General features: G+C 36.4%; 1 long non-coding RNA gene across 1 annotated transcript in view; it reads right to left on the bottom strand.

Moving 5' to 3' along the window:
* Window positions 1-1,388: 1,388 nt before the first annotated feature.
* Window positions 1,389-22,863, bottom strand: part of LOC110481780 (uncharacterized) — a 106,620-nt gene continuing 85,145 nt past the window's right edge. The window contains exons 6-7 of the long non-coding RNA XR_013339939.1: window positions 3,677-3,786; window positions 1,389-2,706 (exon numbers count right to left, since the gene is read on the bottom strand). This is a non-coding gene — a long non-coding RNA (uncharacterized LOC110481780). The remainder of the gene's footprint in view (window positions 2,707-3,676; window positions 3,787-22,863) is intronic.

The raw sequence follows: 22,863 nt of genomic DNA, 5'->3' as shown, positions 1-22,863 counted from the left end.
GTGCTCTGGATTCCATACAGGAATTTTTCTGCTGTGTGTGCACCGTTACTTGATTTCAATATAAAAGATAGAAAACAAACATTGACGGCTGTTTGGGAGTTTTTAATTGTGGCTAGCACTTGGGGCTAGATATCCTTCGTACTTTGTTTATTTGCATTGTGTTGCTACAGCAAATACAAAACCCAGCTAAGCCTACAATGTACTCACACTCTAGAGAGTCACAAAGACTAGTCTGACAAAAATGAGGACTGTCGAGTGGGAAGAGTGTTCTTGGTTTTCTTGTTGGGGTTTTTCAATTCCTCTGTAAGAGCTTTATTGCTTTATCTTCAGTCCTACACATTCAGTATTTATTTTCTAGAAGAAATGAAAGAAAATTTAACATTGCTAATGTGTTTTTGACTTCACAAATGTATTTGAAACATGACAAAAACCCTTGCTTTCAAATATGCTTTCTCCAAAGCCAGTAATAGGTTTTAATGGCTCAGAAAGAATATCATAAATACAGCATCATCAAACTTAATCTACCATGAGAACAATAGCAGTATCAAATGGCCTCTCCTACAGAAATGTATTTTAATTAATTACCTAATTTGTTGGAGCATTTGTAATATATATTTAATGACGCTACAGTCTGGCACAGCCTTCCAGACAGTGTTCTGAGGAAACATGATCTAAGCATAGCCTCAAGCTGATATTATCAAATAACCCACCATGCTGTGTAAAAAAATCCAGCTAAAACAAGCAGCTAATGTTTCAGCTTGCAGGACCTCAGGAAAGCCTGTTTTCATCCTAGCATTTTTGTCTGGCACCTCTATCCCCTCTGCCTTTATATCTGGAATGTGCAGTAAATAAATATTCAGCACTGGCCTGAATCTAGGTAGCAACAAGCGAACAATAGCCCATTTCTATATATCACACTCCAATTACTAAAGATCTTGCCATGTGTCTAATAGTCTGATATAAACAGTCCATTAGGCTTTCTAATGGTGGTGTTAAATAAAGGGTGAACAAATAGTACTAGAACAGTTAGAAGCCCCTGGGCAGCTTTGCATCTTCCCATGCCACTCCTTTTAATGAGACTATGCTATTGCTTTGGTCGATAGAAACTCATTTGAAGGTTTCCAGTTCTCCTGCCCTTTTGTGTTGAGCTGACAAGGCAGATGTATCTAGATGTTTACCCTTTTGTCTATTTTCTTCAACTGAGTAAAGTTCTTGCCCTTTATTCCCACTTACATCACTGCCTCTTTTTGCCAGATGGAACAATGCATCTCTTCTAATCAAGTAGGGAATCTCTGGTACAGCCCCTCCCTGGAATCTAATGCAGCTTATGAATCTCTCAGCATCTTTGAGAGAAAGCATCAGTCATGTAAATGACCCCCGCATCAGTGTTCTGGCAAGGCATTGTAAGAGTTTATTCAATTATGATACAATATTTTCTCCAATTAGGGGAATGCCCATCATTTTTCTTTATTTTGATTAAAAATAGTAGAGCCTTTCAAACTAAGAATAACTACAAAGAAAAAAAAAACCACCTAAGACTCGGAAATGTAAATTCAAAAGCCAATATATCAAAAATAATAAGTAAAATAATTTAATAACAATTTACTATTTTAATAACTGGTAAAATAATTGAAGAAGTGTTGTTTTAGAATAAAAGTGTTTACAGAACTATAAAAGTAAGTTTCCTTTAGAAAGGCTATAGCACAGTTATAGCCTTTCTAGTTATAGTTATAGCCATAGGTGTGTGTTATACAGAGAATTGTCAATGAAACACCAGAGAATAACATTCAGTAATGATCTCTATCACAGGCTGAAACTGCCTTAACTGCTGAGCTACAGTATAAACAAGTAAACTGAAGAAAATTACAAAACTGACTTTAAATGCCTGGATCTCACAGACTGATTATTGTTTAGTTTAAGCTTTAATGAACAGTAAACTATGGACATGCTGTTTACTTTTAGAGATGTTAGTATGCCAGAAAACAGAAATTAAGCATCTCTTTAGCTTAGATCTATGTGACAAAACGTGTTAAATTGTTGTAAAAATTAAACTTTGATATTATACCCTAACCAAGTCCAGAATGATAGTGCATTTTGAATGTAAAACACAATAAAAAGTTACATGTAACATTTTGGCATGATAAAAACCAGCATTGTAGCACTGGACTGATGCAGTAGTGAAACAAGGGTACCTTCTTTCAAGATTAGAAAATAACCTGGCATCTTGCTTGCTGTAATTTTGGGGAACCTGCCTGATATAACACCTTGGGTGTCATCTAGGGATGACTGTGACTATGGTTTGCATTGTATTTTACTGTACAGACAATACAGTAAAATATTATTCCAAATAATCTCACAGTTGTCACTGAACAGGCTTTGCAATAATATCAACCAAAAATTGTGTGAAAATTTCTGCTCTGCATTTGTTCCGTTTGGTAGGGATTTCTCTAATGGCTCAATGGTAATCAAGGATACAAAAAGGTTCTATCAGCTCTTTGTGACACAGCCTCAAATAGAAAATAATTTTTAAATAAGTGGGTGGTGCTCCAGAGCTTCCTGGTGAGGAAAGGGGATCTCTTGGAAGCTGTCATGAGCCACGGTTAAGCAAATGGGAGCAGAGACTGCACTTTCCTCCAGTATATCAGCTGTTAGCTCTCAGTCTGTAGGAGATTTCTTTGTTCTTCTAAGAAGGAAGCAATTAAAAATCTGAAAAGGACAAAATGAAAAGTGTTCACAGAAGTCACAGAATGAGGAGAAAACTCTGTTCCTTGAATAAGCTGAGGCCTGAAGTCATTTGGTGGTAAGCAAAAAAACCAAAAGCTATTGGAAATGAGACTGCACACACAGATGGAAGCCAGATACAGGGATGTCACAAGTTTCTGATGGAATTGACAAATATTAAGGCAACCTACATATTAAACTTCACAAATTCATGTTATATGTGGTATAGTCTGACCTCATTTAGATACCTAAACTGTAGATTTCTATCTCTGACCTCATTGCCAGAGGTTCTTCTTGTAATTGACAATATGAAGGAGGTATATAGGTATGTTTAGGGCATGTTTCATCTTAGCTGCTCTTGCCTTAGATGAATTTTATTTTACAAATGCATATTTCATTTCACTCATGAAAAATTAATTTTAGCCCACCAGTTCAGTCACAAAGCCAGATCCGCATTATAGTCAGTCACATCAGATCAAATGTGAACCTGGGAATGCCAATGTCCCAAACCACAAATATATTAGAACAAAGAATCTGAAAAGCTTCTAGCTCATGGGGTAAAAGGAAAGCAGAAGAATTTCCAACAGCTAAAAATCATCAGCCACTTAGTATGCTATGAGGAAGCCAATAGATATTGAATTTGGACTTGTTGTTACTATGACTTCATGCAACATCAAGCAATGATTAAGGCAGGGTATGAGGGAGCTGTTATGCTTTATTACCCTGGCATAGCATTTCAATGAAAAAGAGATGGTAAATCACAAGTCACTGACTGGTCTACTTGAACAACCTTCACCACTTCAGACATTGTAAGAAAGCCAAATGGTGATATAAGGCTGTACATTGATGTTAAGAAATAGCCCATAAATAATCTCTCTCATATTTACATTAGTAAAAGACAGGAAGAAAAACTGTAGCAGTTTAAACTTGTCATACATTAGCATTTTCAACATACCTGAGCATGAAATAAAATGCTTCCTGGTTGTCTCAGTTCCGCAAGAGCTTCTTAGATTCATCAAAGTGTTGAAGACATTTCAGACTTAATAAATGGCCCTCATTTAAGACCTGAGAATTAAAGACAAGCAGTCAGGTAACTGTCAGGGTAAACAGCAGCTGCATAACCAAACTAGACTGGAAAAAACAATCTGGCTCACCACATCCAGTCTCATTCTAAAATCTACTGAACTTACAAATCTCCATCTCAAGAAAATTTCTTTTTTGTCCTAACCCCTTACCTAAAGTTTATTGCAGAATCATTACAAACCTTTAAACCAAAGTTTTGTGGGGTTTTTTTTGGTTTTTCTTTGGGGTTTTTTTGTTGTTTTTTTTTTTGTTCATAATTAACACAGGAATTTCTGCAGTTTATTTGCAGTTGAGGCTAATTGAGGAGAAAAATGCTGCCTTTTTCATAATCTCTGTCCACCCTGATTTCCATATCAGCTCATATGTCTCAGCAAAACTTTTACTCAGTGCAGCTTCCTCTTCAGAATGGTTCTTTGAAGCATTATTTCTTTCACTGAAAGAGAATATCTATGTGCTGGTTTTGGCTGAGGTAGAGTTAATTTTCTCCACAGTAACTAGTATGGGGCTACATTTTGGGTTTGTGTTGGAAACAGAGAGATCTGTGCTTGATAACATGGGGATGTTTTAGCTATAACTGAGCAGTGCTTACACAGTGTCACAGCCTTTTCTTCTTCCCATCTTCACACCAAAGGAATATGTGATAAGAAATATAACTAGGAATAATTTGTACTGCTTTTTAAAATTCTAACTAAGATATATAACTTATCAGAAATGACAAATGATTGGCCGTCAATGTTTTGCAATTTCCCATAGCAGTGTTCTATTTTCTTTTGAATAGCTGGAGTCATACCATGCAAAATCTCCCTCACTGCCAGAATTCTGCCAAGAGTTAACTTTATTGTCTCTGAATGCTCAGTCCCATATAAATATCTATATTCTCATTATATTCCCAGAAATGTTTACTGTTCATTATTTGCTGTAGTTCCATTGAAAATCCTTTGGTTAACCACTAGGGAAAAAAAATGACACTGTAAGAGTTAGATGTACAATAAGGCTTTACAGAGACAGATTAAAAGTCAGCAGATAGATGAGGAGTTAGGTCTTGAAATGAAAAAGTTGAGAGTTGGAGGTGTGAGGGTATAAAGGCTCAATATCAGGAGATGGAAAACCACATTAAAAAAAGATTTGTTGGCAGTACCTCACTGAAGAAATTTGTTAGCATAGCAGTGGAGGAAAATTGCAAATTCAGTGAGTAATAAACACTGATGCATGAACACAAAAGGCAAATTCACAATCAATATTTTTTACAAACACATATAGGTAGAAGCAATTGTTACCCCTTAGTGTCACGTTAAGTTTAAAAGGATCTTGCAATAATTGATTTTTGCCATTGTTCTGGTAAAACTATGCAAATTCTGGAAAGCAGCGGAACTTAAACATGTGTGACTGCAGTGAAGTCATTTTCCAAACCTGGAGAAAAAGCCTTCAGGAAGCTGTGTTTGTGCTATAACCAAATCACCACAAGGAAATTACACCCTTAAGCTACACTTAGGCAAAACCTGACTAAACAAAAGAAGCATTCAAAAAGAGGCATTCATTTAATACTCTGACATTTCAGCTTGCTCCAGTGTAGACTTGGACTTTATTTTTTGTTTGAAAGTCCTATTTGCAAGGCCCATTTGGTCTATGCGAGTTCAAAAAGAGAAGAACTTTTTCTGAGACACCCACACAGGCCTTCTTCACATAAAATGTACAATCCCAAAAAGATTAAGTGGCTGCTGCTACTGAGCATTTCATAAAGTTTAATCTGTTGACCATCTTATTTATTTCCTTCTGTATGACTTACTTCATAAAAGAAATTGCTAAAAGCCTTTACGTGGTGAAAGTCCACCTGTCGATATAAAAAGCCTCCAGAGAAAAATGTGAAAGTAGAAAATACAGAAGCAATTATTTTAGTAATGACAAAAGCAAATTTTACTTACTACTTTTTCCTCCTCTAAATAATTCAGCAACTGGGAGATTTCATGTCAGCAATTTCATTATAGGAATGAAATTATTTCACAACCCCCTTTCCTTTCACAATTGACACAGGTTCAGCTCCTCAGAGAGACTCTTGAATTCTTAAATGTCAACACTAGTGCCAATAACCATCAGGCCTTTCACTTTCTTGCTTAAATTTCCCTAGCAGATGAAAGAATAGATCCTTTAGTATCTGGATTACTACATTTCTAAAGAGAATGGAAAGTGTAACTAACTGGGCATAATGAGCTTTTACTGGGATTTAGAAGCAGTTAATAACCATAGTCTGTTTCCATAAATTAAAAATAATACCTGGCCTCTTATAGTTTTCCCTCACTTGCTATCTGTCTTGTTCATACTTTATTCTGGCTGTCAGTGCATTTATTGTACTAGAAGTTAAGATTTCCCACATGGAAGATGTATTTCTAGGAAAAACTGCCACCACTGTACAGGTAGAAGAAAACTGTCCTTAAATAAATATGAGCAAGAATTTTGAGCGAACGTTTTAATCTTTGCACAAAATATTGAAAATTGTCTTCCTGTAGCATGGAGGAAATATTAAAACAGCAGGTCAGTTAATGAATTTCCTGGGACTAATATAAAAAATAAATATATAAAATCAGACAAATTATGTTAAAGACAGGATATGAAAATGCAGGCATAACAGAACACCTGCAGTACCTAACAGCAGGGAAGCAAAAGTAAATGGTGCTCTGTAGCACAGCCCATTGGCAGCAGCTTGCTGAGGGCACGTCTTCACCATGTTCATCTTTTCCAACCTGGCTTTTGAAAGTATATCTATTTTTCCCTGAAAAATCCATTTCTGTATTCTGGGACACTTGTATTTCCTCTGAGTGCTGCAGGAGCTTTCCTACTTGTTCTCTCTGTGTTTCTGTATAGCAGTAGCCTGTACTCCCTTCCCCTCTCAGTCCAGCCATGCACAGCAGTGGGCTCCAGAAACACAGACATTTTCTCTGTTCCTCTCTCGATTGGTGGTAGGACATTGTAGAAATCCTGTTCATATTGCTAATAAGGGAATCTATCATTAAAATAGGCACATTTCTAAGAGTAAAAACAAAAAAATCTATTTTGTAAATAATATCACTGCCTCTACAGATATCTTGAAGATACTAATGTCTTGGAAATACAGTATTTTCTTGAACCTGTAACTTACCTGTGATTATGATGCTTGAATGTGACTCAGTGATTTACACATGATCAGCCATTGTTCTCTTTCTATTGTCTCTTTTTCTTACTGGCAATTAATGTCTTAAATGATGCATTCACTGGATTATAGAAAAAACTCTGTTTGACCATTTCAGCTTTTTTAGCTTTTTCAGATTCTTTCCCAGAACTCACTTCTCTGACAAGTATGTTTCTTCCAACTAATTGTTACTTTTTAGAATAGTTCCTCCCTTTCTTGCCTTCTTGCAAACACATATACACATATTTTTCCCCAGGATGTAAGGAAAGGCAGCACAAGTCCAGTTTTCATGAAGAAGAACACCTTCTTTAAGCAGAGTTCCAGCATCATGACTAATAGTGGGGTGATTCTCCCTCTTACTGGCATTGCACACACCACAGTACCTTCCAGGAGACCAAGTCCAACACCAGGAAAAGCTGTCCATTGTCCTATTTGTCTGCTTAAACTTATGCTTTCTGAAAGTGAGAAACTTCTGTCAACAAATTATACTTAGAAAAACATTACTTCATGTTAAAACATCTATAGAGGAGGAAGTTAGTGATCCCTAGTAATGGTTTCTTGAAAGTGTTTTGTCCTTCATGAATTTCAGAAGCCTGAACATTCATGGAACAAGATAAAATATATTTATTTTTTGTCTCTTAATATACAACATTTATTGCTTCCCCCATAATGTAGATCAGGGGAAAATAATGCAGTTGATATTACATGGAAAGACGAAATTTATTCTTTAATATCTTTTAGCAATTTTTGCAATCTTTGGAGTTCTTCTGATATCCTGTTCTCTGAGAGATATATGGGTCACTTCAGAAAGACTAAATCCAAGCTCTAAGAGCTATATGTACTAATTAGATTTTTCAATAAATAATTTAGCAAGCCTGTTACAGTTGAGAGGTTTCATTAAATACTTGAAAATTTAAAAATTTGTATCTTTTTACATCTGACACAGGTTTGTCTCCCCAGAGATGTCTCTAGATTTTTAAATGCAATTGCACTGTTATTCCAATAAACCTTTTGCAGCTATTCTGCATACATTTGCTTTGTCATATTGATTATTTTAATTCTTCTTTTTAAAATTTTTTTCTAGAGTTCATTGGTTTTCACTCTTTAAAGAGGGAAACTTTAACCTGAGGCTTACAGAGGTCTGTCTTGCCTCTGGAAATTTTTCTGCCATGGGATTAATGAATGTTGCATATAAAATATAAGAAGAACACAGTATTTTACTATTCCACCCTCTTTCACAAATGTTATTTCCTCTCTTAATTTGAAATCACTTTTGCTTCATAATTAAGCAGATTTTGTGTTCAATATTTTTCTTTCTTACCACAAACGAGTCTGTGAAATCTGCACGAGAGTATAAGAATGTTCCTGTTTTGTGGGTGGTATTTGATGTCATCACAGTGTCTTATTAATGGTTCCATTGTACTTCTCTGAATAATTAAATTCTGCTAATGGCTGTAGTATTTTCTTGAGCAACATTATCCTTTTTTTTACTATTATTAATGCCAATGAAGGATAGGAATATGCCAACCACTGAAATGCAGCTCTTGTGGAACCCAAGGACATATATTTAGCATAAATCAATCCCATCAGAATGAACTACAGAACAAGGCAAAGAGGTTTTTCTGGAAGACTTTCAAAACACCATCAATAAAGTGATGCTACAATTGATTACTTCTCAGCACACATTCCAAGATAAATGAATTGTGATTCCATTTCAAAGTTAATGCTGAAAAATCTTCAAATGCTAATAGCAAAGAGAAATACATAAACATTATTAAAAGAACCAAGGAGATATTAGAGGCAAAAAAATATAGGCATGCAGATAAACTACAAAAATACACACAAAGGCCTTTTTCAATACCCAAAGATGTTTGTTTCACAGGAATTTACAAAGTAAAAGACAATTACTAGACAAAGATATAAAACAATGAAACTTTGAACTTAATCAACAAGTTAAAACTCTTTCAGCAAGATAAAACTTGTTTCTAAATTTTACTGAGTTTAAACTCCTAAATGTCTCTCTTAACAAATCCTGAAGGGCTAAATCACGCCATTAAAGCAATAGCATGCAGTAGGGTTGTTTGCTCAGAGCTCCTTTGTCTTGGAGGCAGCCTGTGGCAGTCCACTCAGCAGTCCATTCCACAATAAAAATGGAAAATACATAGACTTGTGTTCTCCAGTTCTGTAGATGTGCACAGCTGTCAGACAAACAAATAGTATGAGAGAGACGAACAAATAAATAGACTGTCCAAACCTCTTTTGGCCTTTGCAGTGTGGAAAGGCACTTCGTTCATGATGCTGTGTCACTACTGCCAGCCCAGCCAGACACACACAACACAGCCAGGATCATTTAGGAGCCAAAACCAGCTTGTCCTGATGGAGCCATTTCTGGGAAATCAATAACATGTGTGCAATGCATTTAGACCAGCAGAGAGAGAAGGATTTCTGTGCCTCATAGAAGGGAGGTACTAAAATGTATTCCACACAGAAACATTAGATGGTAACAAACAATGATTTTAATATAGAGGTCTATGGAACATTTATAGGGAGGGGCATTGTAGAAAGGCATATAATATTGTCACCTCAAATAACCAGAAACTGAACGTCATAACCCATTTTGCTCCTTCCAGTCTGTCACCCAACTTCTGTTTATTTGCAAACTGGCTTCGGTCCACATTTACCAGGACAACCTAGTTACAAGGGAAATGTTTCTATTCAGAATAGATCCACAGAATATTTTTTTTTCCTCAAAGATTATATGTTAATCTGAAGACTTAAGAAAAGCCACTTTTCATTTTTGACATTCTTATTAAAAGGTTGTCTCATTTAAAATTCTGGCTCATTCAACACTAAACACTGGTGTGTTTAGTTTGGATTACTAAGTAATATACACTTGCAAATATGTCTGGTGACTTACATAAAAACAGAAATTATTTAGCTTGCATAAAATTTTCCTACTTCACTGCAGAAATTCCTCCATTGTCAAAGATACCCATTACCAAGAGCTACATTCACTTCTTACACACACAGTGGTTACAATCACCTGCATAACTATCAGACAGACTTGGTGGCTAATTGTATTTCTGAAGTGCATTATATGTGTTCTGCTAATAGAAATAATGAAAGTTTAATGTTCACACTGCTTTTAGAGCAGAATGATGATGAGTGTGCAATTTTTAAAAACAGATTAATTTACTGAAACAAATGTCTTTTTTGTAAGAAAATGAGCATGACAATCTTTATAGTAGAGAGGAAAGAGAAAAAACACTGCCATGTCCTTTCTGACCACAACAAAAATGCATTGGAAATTTTCTTTTTTTAAAAAAAGCTCCTTTTTCTTCCCTCTCTAAGAAAGCTGAATAATATAGACCTATAATTTCCTTGAAATTGCTGTGTTGAACCAAGAGTGATGACAGGATCTGAGGGTGTCTTAAGCAGCAAAAACAAATAAGCTTTTTCAACAGAAAGACTTTAGAACTGACTACCCTACCTTAGTTGGAATATTCAGAATTAAAAGATAGCAATATTAGAAAATGCCCAGCTTGAAAACAGAGGGATGAATTCCTTGTGGTCAAGTAAGATTTGATGGTGATTTATCATTTTAGACCAGTAGAAAATCCAACTCCTCCATTACAAAATTAACATTAGACATAGTATCAAGAAAATGTATCCACCTCTACAATATTTTGATCAATCTCTTTAATTTATTGATGCAATGATAAACATAAGGAAAAGTGAAAGCTTTGACCCTCATTCAGATCCATGCCTGTACCTTGGGATAATCATCCTCCAGAGATAAGAATAATTGTTTCAATGACTGTACTGTGCTGAGGCACTGCCCACAGGTATTCAGATACCCTATATTGCCTTTAAGAACATGGCAACCACTAGGAAATTAAATCACCTAACAATGCTAAACTCTATATTGATATTGTAATCACAGGATGATTCTTGCATATTAATTAAATACTTTTCAATTTGAATAATACTACTTATCAATTAATTTCTTATTCACATCTCTAACTCAAATTACTAAAGTACATCAAATATTCACAACTATCATCAATATCTACCTGCCTGAGAAGAAATCCCTAATGATAACATGAATAAAGCAAAATATGTTGAATGTGATCATCAAATAATTTATTTTGTACCTTACATTATAGCAAGAACTGTTTGATGAATATTATAACAAATGCCTTCTTCTAGCTGTAAAACTTTAGAGTGTTGTGAAAAAATAAAGTGCAGGATTACTTTTTTAAATTAATACTTCAGATTTAAATCTTCTCACCAGCACATGCACTTACTGTGCCTTCAAAATGTCCTTTGTATGTCTGCTTAAACAAAGGTTTCATAATAATTCAACCTGATTTCCTTCCTCCCACCACCCCTCAGGGGGCTCACTGAACTATCTGACATGCATAGAACATTATCTTTCATAAAGGATGATGAATACTTATAAATCCCCACTTCTGTGGAAATCAGGACCTTTCTGGAGAAGTCCTGGAGTCAGTGCTAATCCTGTTGAGCCATGAGCAGACAATGAGAGTCCACCTCAAAAAGCCCAAGCTCTCCCCAGTGGGTTATTTGAAGTAAATCCATATGAAAACGATAGAGAAGGCCATGCTTAACATTTCCCAAACTAAATTGGGGTGTCATTTGAAAGATTAAAATTACTGTGTTTGTTTGCTTTTGGGCAGTAAAACTGAGAGAAGATATAAAAAGAGCTTCAAAAAAAAAAAAAAAAAGGAGTTTTGGGGAGTTTTTATGCAGTAAGGAAAGAAAAAGGATATGTGTATATGTATGATAGAAAGTAAAACTTTATATAAATATTGAGGAAAAGTTGCATAAAAGGTTTCACCTCTGAGTGTGTGTCCTAGAATGTGTGCACACTTATAAAGACCCAGGGAGAGATGAAACTGCACAAGCTGTGTATTTTTGTAACAAGCATTGCCTTCCTTCTCAATGCGTTCAATATTATTTGCAATCACACTCAAAAGTTTAAATTCAATTTCTGGTCAGGTAGGAGCCCAGCTTATGCCAATGGGAGTGTTACTCATTTCAAGGATGAAAAAAAATAGGCCCTCTAGTAATAAAATATTTTACCAAAGGGACATTTTATTATAAGGATCCTATAATGGTCTCCTCCAAAACTTTATGAAGCAGAAGACAGAACCTCAGCTGCAAGCAAAGGTCCTGCCAGGTGAATGGTTCAATGTACAAACCTTTTTTTGAGCAAAAAAAAAAAGTTTCTGACTTGAGAGGAAACATAGAAAACTGCCTCAACTTGCAATTAAGTTCTGATCTTAAAGGTTTTTTATGGAATTCTGTGGGCAAAAGGACAGGCATCCTGTCTGTTCTTACTCTTTTGGCATCCAAGCTCTCCATTCTCAAACCACAGATAACCTGAAATTGCAGATACTTGTCACAAGAGGGTTATTTTTCCATCATCAGTTTTCAAAGCTGTCAGTGAAGCATCTTCTAGGAAACCCCATGGGCTCAATTTCTGCTTGACTGAGGTTAGATTTCTCTGCCAACCCCCCTCCAAGGAAGGCAGAATACATCTCTGCACTAAGACAGCAAAAAGTGCAATGAAGCCCTCCTCATGTGTGAATGAAATGCAAGGGGTAGCTTCATGGGTAGCTGGAGGTCACAGAGGAGCTTTTCTCATTGCTGGTGTTTTACCTCAGAAAGGGCAATTAGACACCTGCCATTCTAATAGATGTGAATCTAAATTATCTACTTAAGGCTCTCAGAATCCTTGTAAATCCTACCAGAGTTTTCAAAACTGACTTGAAATTCATGTTAGTATAAACTTGCTGGTGATTTTTTTAGGATGTGTATGAGCCATTAGATGCATAATAGCATTATTAAATGCCCTGCAGTTAAGGAATCCTTCCAGTATAGAAGAGCTGTTGCCTACATTTCTCTGACATCTATTTGTGCTTAGATTTATGGTGCCTGCCACTGTCCTTTATTAAATGCTTCTATTAACTTTTCTGTTACATTTTTTCACAGCTTACAGCTCTATAAAATTGAGTTACTATCTACGCAAATTCACATCATTTGCATTTGTAGAAGTCCTGGTCCAAATAAATGTGTTATCTCTCTACATATTTGGTATATGTAGGATCAAAACTTTGCCTAGTTTTTCAAGATGACTTTTCTTATTTCCCAAATCTGATTAAAACAAGTTTCTGTGATGATGTGGGGGCAAGGTACAGGGTTAGAGTCAGATCTGACCAGTACGTAGTGGAGACAATAATTCTTTGAGTCATGATCTTCCTTAGTCAACAGCTTCCAAATTTGTTTCTATTTTCTGTCTATGGGCTAATTATACAAAAATATTGCATAGCAATTATTTAAGGATGTATTTTGCTTGGTTACCCTTACCACAAATGCAAATTTCCAAGTTTCAGTAGTGCTGTGCCAGATGCCTGAAATACCACTGTATTCAAAGATTTATGACTTACCTTTTTCATTTGTCTTTCCTACTGAACAGTTTAGGCAACTGGCTCCCCAGCCCAGCACTCTTTGTGGATAACATTTCCAAGTCCCTTTTGCCCTGCAAACACAGCTTGGAGGCCACACTGAAGGCTGTAGAAAGTTCCTCTAGGTCTCAAGGAAACAATAAATGGGTAGTTCACAATCAAGGGATATCAGTTAACTTCTTCCTTATGCGCTCTGTCACAGAGCACATTCATGATCCCTTCAACCTCTCACTGAAAAGGAATGGAATTAAAATTCCTATCTTTATTGTCCATTGCTAAATTTCTCTCAATGTAATAATTTAGAAAATATTTCAATACCAACTTTCTTTTTTTAACTTTTTTTTTTTAATTTTTGTGTTCCTGCTACTCAGATATATACACACAGTTCTGCTATGCTGCTCAAGCTACTGTTATTAGTCCCTGATGTATTAAAAGCACTTTTTTGGAAATCGTGTCCTTTACCTCTTTGTATTGTAACAAACAAAAACAAGTTCAAAACAAACAAACAAACAAACAAACAAACAAATAACATTTTAAAAAACTAGAAAATCTGTGGTATACCTTAAGAATGATCCAGGTCACTGTGTGAATGAGTGCAAGACTTCGCAATTTTAAGTTATTATTTTTAATCTCCTCCAATATTCTTCAGAAAGAAAAGAACTTTGCCCAGTATGAAAAATAAAATAAGTGAATTCTGAATCTGCCGTATAGTTACAAAAAATTCATATGGAGAGTTGCTTTTTTGTTGTTACTCTTTTATGAATAAATACCATCAGAGAATCAAAGAGCTTAGTGCAACCATGTTGCTTCATGTCAGTCAGTGAAATATCACTGAGGGCTTAGAGTACAGAGATAAGGGACTATTTTGCTACCATGGAAAAAATGTAGAAAATTTACAAGAAAAAAATTAAAATAATTTAAAAATTACAGCATTTTGAGACAGGAACAAACACTTATTTTCCAGAGAAAATTTCTGTAGAAATCCTCAACTTGCCAAAAAATCTTTGCAAAGGGAAGAGAGAGGTACTTCTATTCTTAAATTCTTTCTATTCTTAAATTCTATTCTGTGAGTGATATGTATTTATACTATCTTTTGGTGACACAAAGAAACTCAAAGGGGAAAGAGTAGTGAGTATCATTAATAAAGATGTTAAAATATATCACCTTGTGATAAATGTTCTCAGGATTTAGGGGTTTATTCAAGTTGGCAGTGTAGAATAGTCAGATCCACACCTTATTTTACTCCTCATCTAAGTCTAACTAGTTTTGGTATATTGATTTCTCAATTGATCATACTCAAGTTCTACAGACTCCCTGAGTCTCACAGGCCTTTAGGTCTGTGTTATTTCACCTACATCTTTTTTGTATCTTTTCAAGCAATAGTTCTTGATGCAACTATGAAGAATATTTTCTACACATTTTTATTTTCCTCTGCTCAATTTCAAGACTGAGCAACACGTTGTAGAATCTGATTATGAAACTACATTTGCTATACATCAGAGAGCAATAGTCATGATTCCCCTCCCCTTGAAGAGTCATGACTCCTCAAGTCAGAGGACCTTGAGTGTTCTCAAGGTGATCTGAGATTGAATAGAAATAAAGATGCAACTACTCTTGAAAACATTTTCCCACAGCAGATATTTTCTGAGCCTGGCTTACTCTTGCAGTTGCTTCAGTTTTATGTTCATAGTTTCTAAATCCTAAAAACTATAGCAACAGAATATATAAAGGATACTTCTTAATGGAGGGATTGATGTGCTGCCACTGTATGCTTTGAGACAAAACATAAATGACACAAAAAGCAAGACAGAAATCAAATGAAAGCCTGAAGGTGAGATTAGCTCTCCTTACAAATCCTCATTGACTTTTATGGTAGAGGGGTTTGTCCTAAGTTTGAATTGATTAAAGGGAAATCATGAAAGGAGGGATGCAGAGAGCATTGGAAAACGGCTTATGGACCTATCAGACATTGGAGTGACCTAAAATTAATGTTCTCTTGTCTGGTACACTTCCTATCTGCTCAGGCTATGATGTCATGGTTCAATCTGTGGAGAGCTGAATCTGCAGAACTTTAGAATCTTCCTAACTTTGCCACTAGGTCAGTTTTGTGATCAGGAGACTAGCTTTTCTGAGATAGTATCCTGGACCTCTGTTACTATGAGTTTTGGGGTTTTTTCCCTTAAAAGTCCTTCCTTTATTGATAGATGCTGGGACTCATGGATACAGTTTCTCTCAAGAGTCTTTCTTGAATAGACTCAAGTGCTAAATCTGTGGAATTAGTGTGGCTCTGAATACAAAAGAACTTTTACCTGCTTCTGACAAAACTACTCGATGTAAAAGTGAATTTATGGAGATGAAAATTTTATGGACAAGCACAGGCTTGTACTGGCCCCTGTGCAGGACACTTCAGGGTCAGAACCCTTCAGCTTCCCACTCTTGTATATCTGAGTGGAGATTTGGATCTGCTGACATTCCCCATGTGGCTTTCACCCTGCTCCAGCTGCTGCAGGCTGTGTGTAGGCTGGGAGGAGGAGAGGGTAAGGCTGCACCAAGAAGGGTTCATGTCTGAAATGTCTGAAACAAGGCAAGAAGTACGGTCATTCATCTGTGGTTAGTTTTTCAAATTATTTTTAAATAATAATTTCATTTGGCTTAACTTGAGATTCAAGGTTCCCTTTAATTAACACAAAAAAAAAAAATCAAAAATGGCTCAGAACATCAGTGGCCAGAGTTTAAAGCAGTAAAAGTCAGTCTTCCCTAAGCAGAGGAAAAAATGGAATTAAAAACAGACTCCAGGAACCTTCTCAAAAGTTAAATCCAAAAAGGAGGAAAAGAAATATTGATGTAATCTCAAACTCTAAGCAAACACAGATTTTTACTATATATCTCTTAATCATCACCTGTCAGTCACAGATTTCTGAAGCAATCATAGATATTAGTGGTTTCATCTGAGCTCCTTTCCCTTGAAGTGTACTTTATATTTTTTTTTATTCTATTCCCTGTTGAGCAGGCCCATCTTGTTTCTCACTTGAATGTAATCACTTGTTCTTAAGCACTCCAGGGTAAGCTTCTCTCTTTCCCAAACATGTTTCTTTCCCTAGATCTCAGATCAGTTCTGAAGTTCAGATTCTTAGCAGTGCAGAGTAATTAAAATTCCATTTAATCAGTTCATTGTAACTTTTTGCAGGCATCTTTTATCCATACAACTCTATCTTTGAATGCACTTTCTCTCCTTAGAAGCCAGAGACTGATGCTAGCAAACATTGGTTTTACAGCTATCATACCCTTTGCTTCAGTTACCCAGTTGCTAAAGATTTCTCTTCTCTTCTTCTCTTCTCTTCTCTTCTCTTCTCTTCTCTTCTCTTCTCTTCTCTTCTCTTCTCTTCTCTTCTCTTCTCTTCTCTTCTCTTCTCTCTTCTCTTCTCTTCTCTTCTCTTCTCTTCTCTTCTCTTCTCTTCTCTTCTCTTCTCTTCTCTTCTCCTCTCCTCTCCTCTCCTCTCCTCTCCTCTCCTCTCCTCTTCTCTTCTCTTCTCTTCTCTTCTCTTCTCTTCTCTTCTCTTCTCTTCTCTTCTCTTCTCTTCTCTTCTCTTCTCTTCTCTTCTCTTCTCTTCTCTTCTCTTCTCTTCTCTTCTCTTCTCTTCTCTTCTCTTCTCTTCTCTTCTCTTCTCTTCTCTTCTCTTCTTTTCCTCCCTCCTTTCTTCCCCCTTCCCTTCCCTTCCCTTCCCTTCCCTTCCCTTCCCTTCCCTTCCCTTCCCTTCCCTTCCCTTCCCTTCCCTTCCCTTCCCTTCCCTTCCCTTCCCTTCCCTTCCCTTCCCTTCCCTTCCCTTCCCTTCCCTTCCCTTCCCTTCCCTTCCCTTCCCTTCCCTTCCCTTCCCTTCCCTTCCCTTCCCTTCCCTTCCCTTCCTGGAAAAGCTATGTTTTTATATAACCCAAGCCTATTGACCACATTTTTCAAATCAGTCTTTGTTTGCACTGAGGATCCCAGAACTTTTTGGATTAAGTGCCAGCTCCCTCGCTGACATTGCTTTGTTTATGGGAGAGATCTTCCCAGGCATGTTGATGATTCAGTCATGCCTAGATACAAATCATCTTCTGTTTTGTATCCAAATCCATCAAACATCACACAGATCTACCCAGTATCTGCTGCAACTGCCTGTATTTAAAAACAAGGTTTGTGCTCTGAGGGACATCTCAGTCAAAACCAAGGGTAAAGAAAGTATTTAGGCAATGTGGAGAAAAGTAAGAGGAAGAACTGAGAAAAAAAGGAGGTAAAACAGAAGAAATACAGTAAACATGTTTTTTTCTTGGCCAGTTTTGTTTGAATTGCCTTTTTTGAATTGTTTTTTTTCGTGACCAAAGCACAAACATTCCCTCCTCTGGGTTTTATTCACTAGAAAATTATCTGGACTTCATCTTTCACAGAGACATTCACAAAGTCCTTCCTCTACAGGACATGTTTTAAGGAATAAGTAAGTGATAATCTATATCTTCTTCTAGCAGTGTTCTGAAAACTTGAATTGTTTTCAGATGCTCCTTACAAGTAGTAACCAATTGAAAGTAAAAAACTGTATTTACTAAATAGATGTTGTTCACACTGATCCTCTTAAGTTTTGTCACATTTGGCTTTAAATATTAAGTGTGAATTCAAACAGGACTGAATTAATAGAAAAGAGATATCTAACAGCTACATCAGCATTCTGCAACTGCTACATAAGTAAAAGCCTTAATGTTATAATCATGGTTACTGTATCAGAACAAAATCATGTTCTTGTCTACTAAGCCAGAAAATTCCACCCAAAAAAAAAAGACTTCCAAAATTAGCTCAACATCTAAGACGGGACATTACAATATGTATGCAGCTTTGTAAATTATGACACAACTATGGCAAGCTAACAAACAAAAAAATGTTCCTCTGTTTTTCATATCAAAGATTTTGAATAAAACCACACAAAGTCTCCTCAAATTCATTTAGTATTCATAGTACACTTTTCAGAGATTCTTCACCTTTAGATGACTCACCTTTAGAACATCTAGCACCATTCTTTGCAGATGATTTCATAACCTGATGTGATACTCTGTGAAGCTGTTCCTTGAAGTTCTTCATAGAAAGGAATAAACACTCAGGAATTTTCAAATGCTATAAGCACAATGGATTTGAGGAAATATCTTTCTCATTTCCATAGAGATGAAAAAAACATTGCTTTCATTTTCCACCTTGAAAGAGTCCCGTACCAAAGTCAAAAGCATCTCATTCATTTGCATCTCTTCTTCAGTCTGTCTTCCTTAAAATTGAAACATTTCTCGTCCCCTCTTTCTGCCTCATTCCATTTACAGTTGGGCAGACATAGTCTCCAGTCTAAAGCACAGAGCACTCTCCAGAAAGGTGGAGGGTGTGATCTGAATCCACTCAGGCTAAGGGACGGGGAAATGTAGGGAAGGAAGAGAACAGCAGAACCATGACAACAGTCTTAAAGGAAAGTTATGTGGAAGTACCTTTGAAAGAGGGTATGAATTTAGGACCTGCAGTAGAAAGAGCCTGCTAAAGTCTCAAACCACAGAAAGGACAAAATGCGGGTGACAAGCCAAGCAGAGAATTTTTCTGCCTAGAAGTCTAGCCTAGATGGCTCCCAGCCAAACAGGCTATTTCCCTGCATCACAGGGAGCACGGATCTATTTGGTTTATATCTAGAATGGACATTGAAAAGAACCTACAAACACTGGAACACTGCATGCTGTGGTGATCATATAATGATGTTAAACATCTCCTAAATTTTTATTTAGACACTGATTTACAAGGTTTTGTATACTCCAGCTCCATCTCATTTGCTCCCTTGGAGACATAAGCCTTCAGCAATTATTTTGTAAGTCAAGCCCCAGAGGTGCTGAAGAAGGGTACCTTGATTGCATTCATGGTATTGTGAAACCTACTAAATTCCCCTAAATCCACAAAGCAGACATTTTTTCCCTCCTAGCTTTCCCTTATGTCCTAATCCATAGGTATTTTTGAAATATAGTACTAAAGGAAATACTGTCTTATCAAGTGCTTCTTTAGAGTTCACTTGTGGGATACAGAAATACTGTTTTCCTCTCCTGTTTTGTGCCTATTTCTGCCATTTGGCTTCATACCTGGAAAATGGTTTTCACTCTAAATTGAGCCAAAAATAAAGCAAGAATCAGTAGTGCAGAAGTTGGGCTTTATTGTGATGCTATTGGTTCCCATTATCTTTTCAGTACATTGCATGAGAAGTCTGGTCATTGTGTGGAGCAGAAGTGAGACCTAACAATGCAACTGAGAGCTAGCTATGACCCTGCCTTCCAGTGGCCTTCCATTTCTGGTTTAAAACACATAAATACCCCATAGACGTACCTTGGATAGATAGAAAGGTATCATCAACTGCAATCTGAGAAACTACCAACCGTTTGTACTAACACTGTAGTAATCTGGAAACTACTTTATCCATTTGTCCTTGGCTGGAAAACTGACCGTGAATCCAGGCATAGCAGTAAAAAATTTCTCCTGCGGTAAGAATTAAGGATTTAAATTGTTTTAATTCCAGCTTACTTTCTAGAAAAATACTTGAAAAAATAACTGTTTGAATGAACATCTTTAGTTTACTCTATGGAAAAATTTCCATTGTCCATAGGGCATCTCTCATATCAAATTTCTCATACAAATCACTATTTAATAGATAAAAAATAGCTTGATGTTGGCACTGATGCAAGAATTACTCTAATCTCAGTATTATTTGCTCTGATAATTATGTTTGCCACATCATTCTTCCTATTATCTCTCTACTCCTCACACTGAGGAGAACAGACCTGATTTTTCCAATCAAATCCATATTACCATGTGTATTTCAGAAATTCATATTGGGACTACTTGCAAAAATCTTGTGGTAAAATCACAAAGCCTATAGAACACTAAAGAACAAATGGAAGCATTATTCCTAAAGCAGAAGACAACATCCCTGATGCAGAACTGGCTTCCCACATTGCCAAGGGGAAAAGAAAGTGTCTGTTTCTCTTAAAAATCACCCCTAGAGGAGAGGATTGTCTGTTTGTCTGTTTGCAACTCCGGTGCAGTTGTATGCATTTTAAAATAAATTGTAGAAGAAACTTGAATACACTAAAGAAATATTTAAATAGGAGCTAAATAAAACAGCGCCACTTTTAACTGGGCTATGGTACACATTGATTATTTTGGGCAGCTGAATTTCCTTTTGGGATCACTTGCAGCCAAAACTTCAGTTCTAGGAACAGTCTGTGGGCTATCTCAAGTTCAAAGGACAAAGTTGGCATAAAGTTTGTTCTTGGCCCACTACCAAGGTGTTTTCAGGAAAGGGAGGATTAGCCAAATAATCCTTGTCAAATATTCAGTGATGCTTAGCAACATGCTGCAGTCTTTGCAATGCTCCTGTACCTCTTCCAACACGGCATAGTTCTCATACTCTCAACAGAGACCCATAAAATCCTATCCCAGCATGGGCTGAATAATTCTGCTGAATTGGAGGGCAAACAATGATAAGAAAATAATTTAAAAAATATTTTCAGGAGAGCTAAATGCAGATGGCACCTGCTGTCATGTAATATCTTTGTCATGTGGCCCTGTGTCTGGATATCGCACTGGAGGTTGTCCCATTCTCCATGTTAGTCCTATAGCAGTACACAGTGTGTGTCAGCCTTATAGTCTTCTCATGAATATCTCCTACTTTTTAAGCATATTCTGTAAGAGCAAAACCTTAGGGTAAATATTGAACCAATAATTGTGAAGTAAAAAAACCCAGAACTGCTAAATGCAAAGGAACTGATACAGAGATTTTTATGTAAAATGTACTATTTTTAAACATGATTGAGGTGGTCATATTTGTTGGATATACTTCCACTCAAAACCAAAACCTGCATCTATCTGACTGGATCTTAATGCCGATCACTTGATGCCGAAATCACTGCTCCATTGAGAAGTTTGCTAAAGATGGCTTCGTTTGGGTGTTAACATGCCTTGAGTTGCAGGATAATTCACACAGAGATGTCTACATTTTATATGGAGAGTCCATATTGATCTTATTCCTAAAGACACCACAGGGTGAAATAAGTCATCTTATGGTTTAATGATAAAATTTGAAGTTCTATCATCAGGGTAGTTTGTTTATCAAAATATAGTAGCCCAGCAAACATTATGAAAATGCATTTCAGTTCCCTGAGCCTTTAATCATTAACCTGGCAATGGTATTAGTCTTAGTTGTGTTTGCAGGAATAAGACAGATCCCACATGCTCCCTGGCTTCGTTCACACTCAATTTCTGTTACTCTTCTCCCTCACAGAGATAGCAAATAAGATCTACAAAGGTTGCATAATGGATAAAAATATTTTTTAACAAATAATAGAAATTTTTAAGAACAGAATGGCAAAATAAAAAGGTTAAAGAGGAAGTGATCACAAAAAGAACAAAGCTAAACCTAATCAGACTAAGCACATCCATGAAAATACACTCCCATAATAAAAATTTTTATATTGAACATTTTTAAATCTGTTGTATTTCACATTGAGAATTCATTCCTTCAATCCTAACACATTTATAAAATGAAAAGTTATCCAATCCTGTAGTAATGGTTATCCTTCATGCCAATCCTCTAGGATACCATGGTCTCTGAAATGAATGGTCATTAGATCTTCCCTCAGAAATCTCCATTTATCATAAGAGTTATTCAAGTAATATGAATAATTTTAGAATACCAGCTATAAGATCTGCTGCTGAAAAGAGGATTCATGTTCCAGAAAATAAAACGTGTGGGGAAGAGATAGAAGAGCGCAACAGTTTCTTTGAGATTAGGTCACAAGCTCAAAATTTCTCAAGTGCAATAAAAAAATCTTTACAAAGTGATTATTGTTTGTGCAGAGATGTTCTGTAGTTCATTTATGTGCTTTTCCTACAATACCTAAGGAATAATTGCTTTTAGAAGGTCTGCAAATTGCTCTGTGTGTCCCATATCCTTGAGGACAAACATGCACTCAAGGTAGAACTCTGTCAGTCAGGGTCCACCCCGGGACATGCACAGGCATGTTTCCACAGGGATCCTTAGGGATGTTTCCAGGTTTTAGGATCCAGGTTATATGATGGCACAGACCTCACTCAGAGCTTCTCAGAGGCGAAACCATCAACTGCTGTCTCAAGAACAAAATAATTTTTACCTGTAATACCAAAAAAGAAACTCTGCAGTACTGAGAGATGCAGCCCCCTGGTACAATCCCTGAGAAGTATTCAGAAAGGTTTAATGACAAGTTGCAAACAGAGCACTAGCACAAGAGACTCAGAGAGCTGTGGTGGGTCTGGGGAAACTCCAAGCGAATTTGATGTAGGTGGGAGGTACAAAGTAAAGGAGATGTTTCCATGATTTTTCATCTGCT

This window comes from Lonchura striata, chromosome 1, assembly GCF_046129695.1.
Source record: "Lonchura striata isolate bLonStr1 chromosome 1, bLonStr1.mat, whole genome shotgun sequence".
Taxonomy (NCBI): Eukaryota; Metazoa; Chordata; class Aves; order Passeriformes; family Estrildidae; genus Lonchura; species Lonchura striata.
Note: the sequence above shows the minus strand (reverse complement) of the source record. Positions and strands in the feature narration are given on the sequence as shown.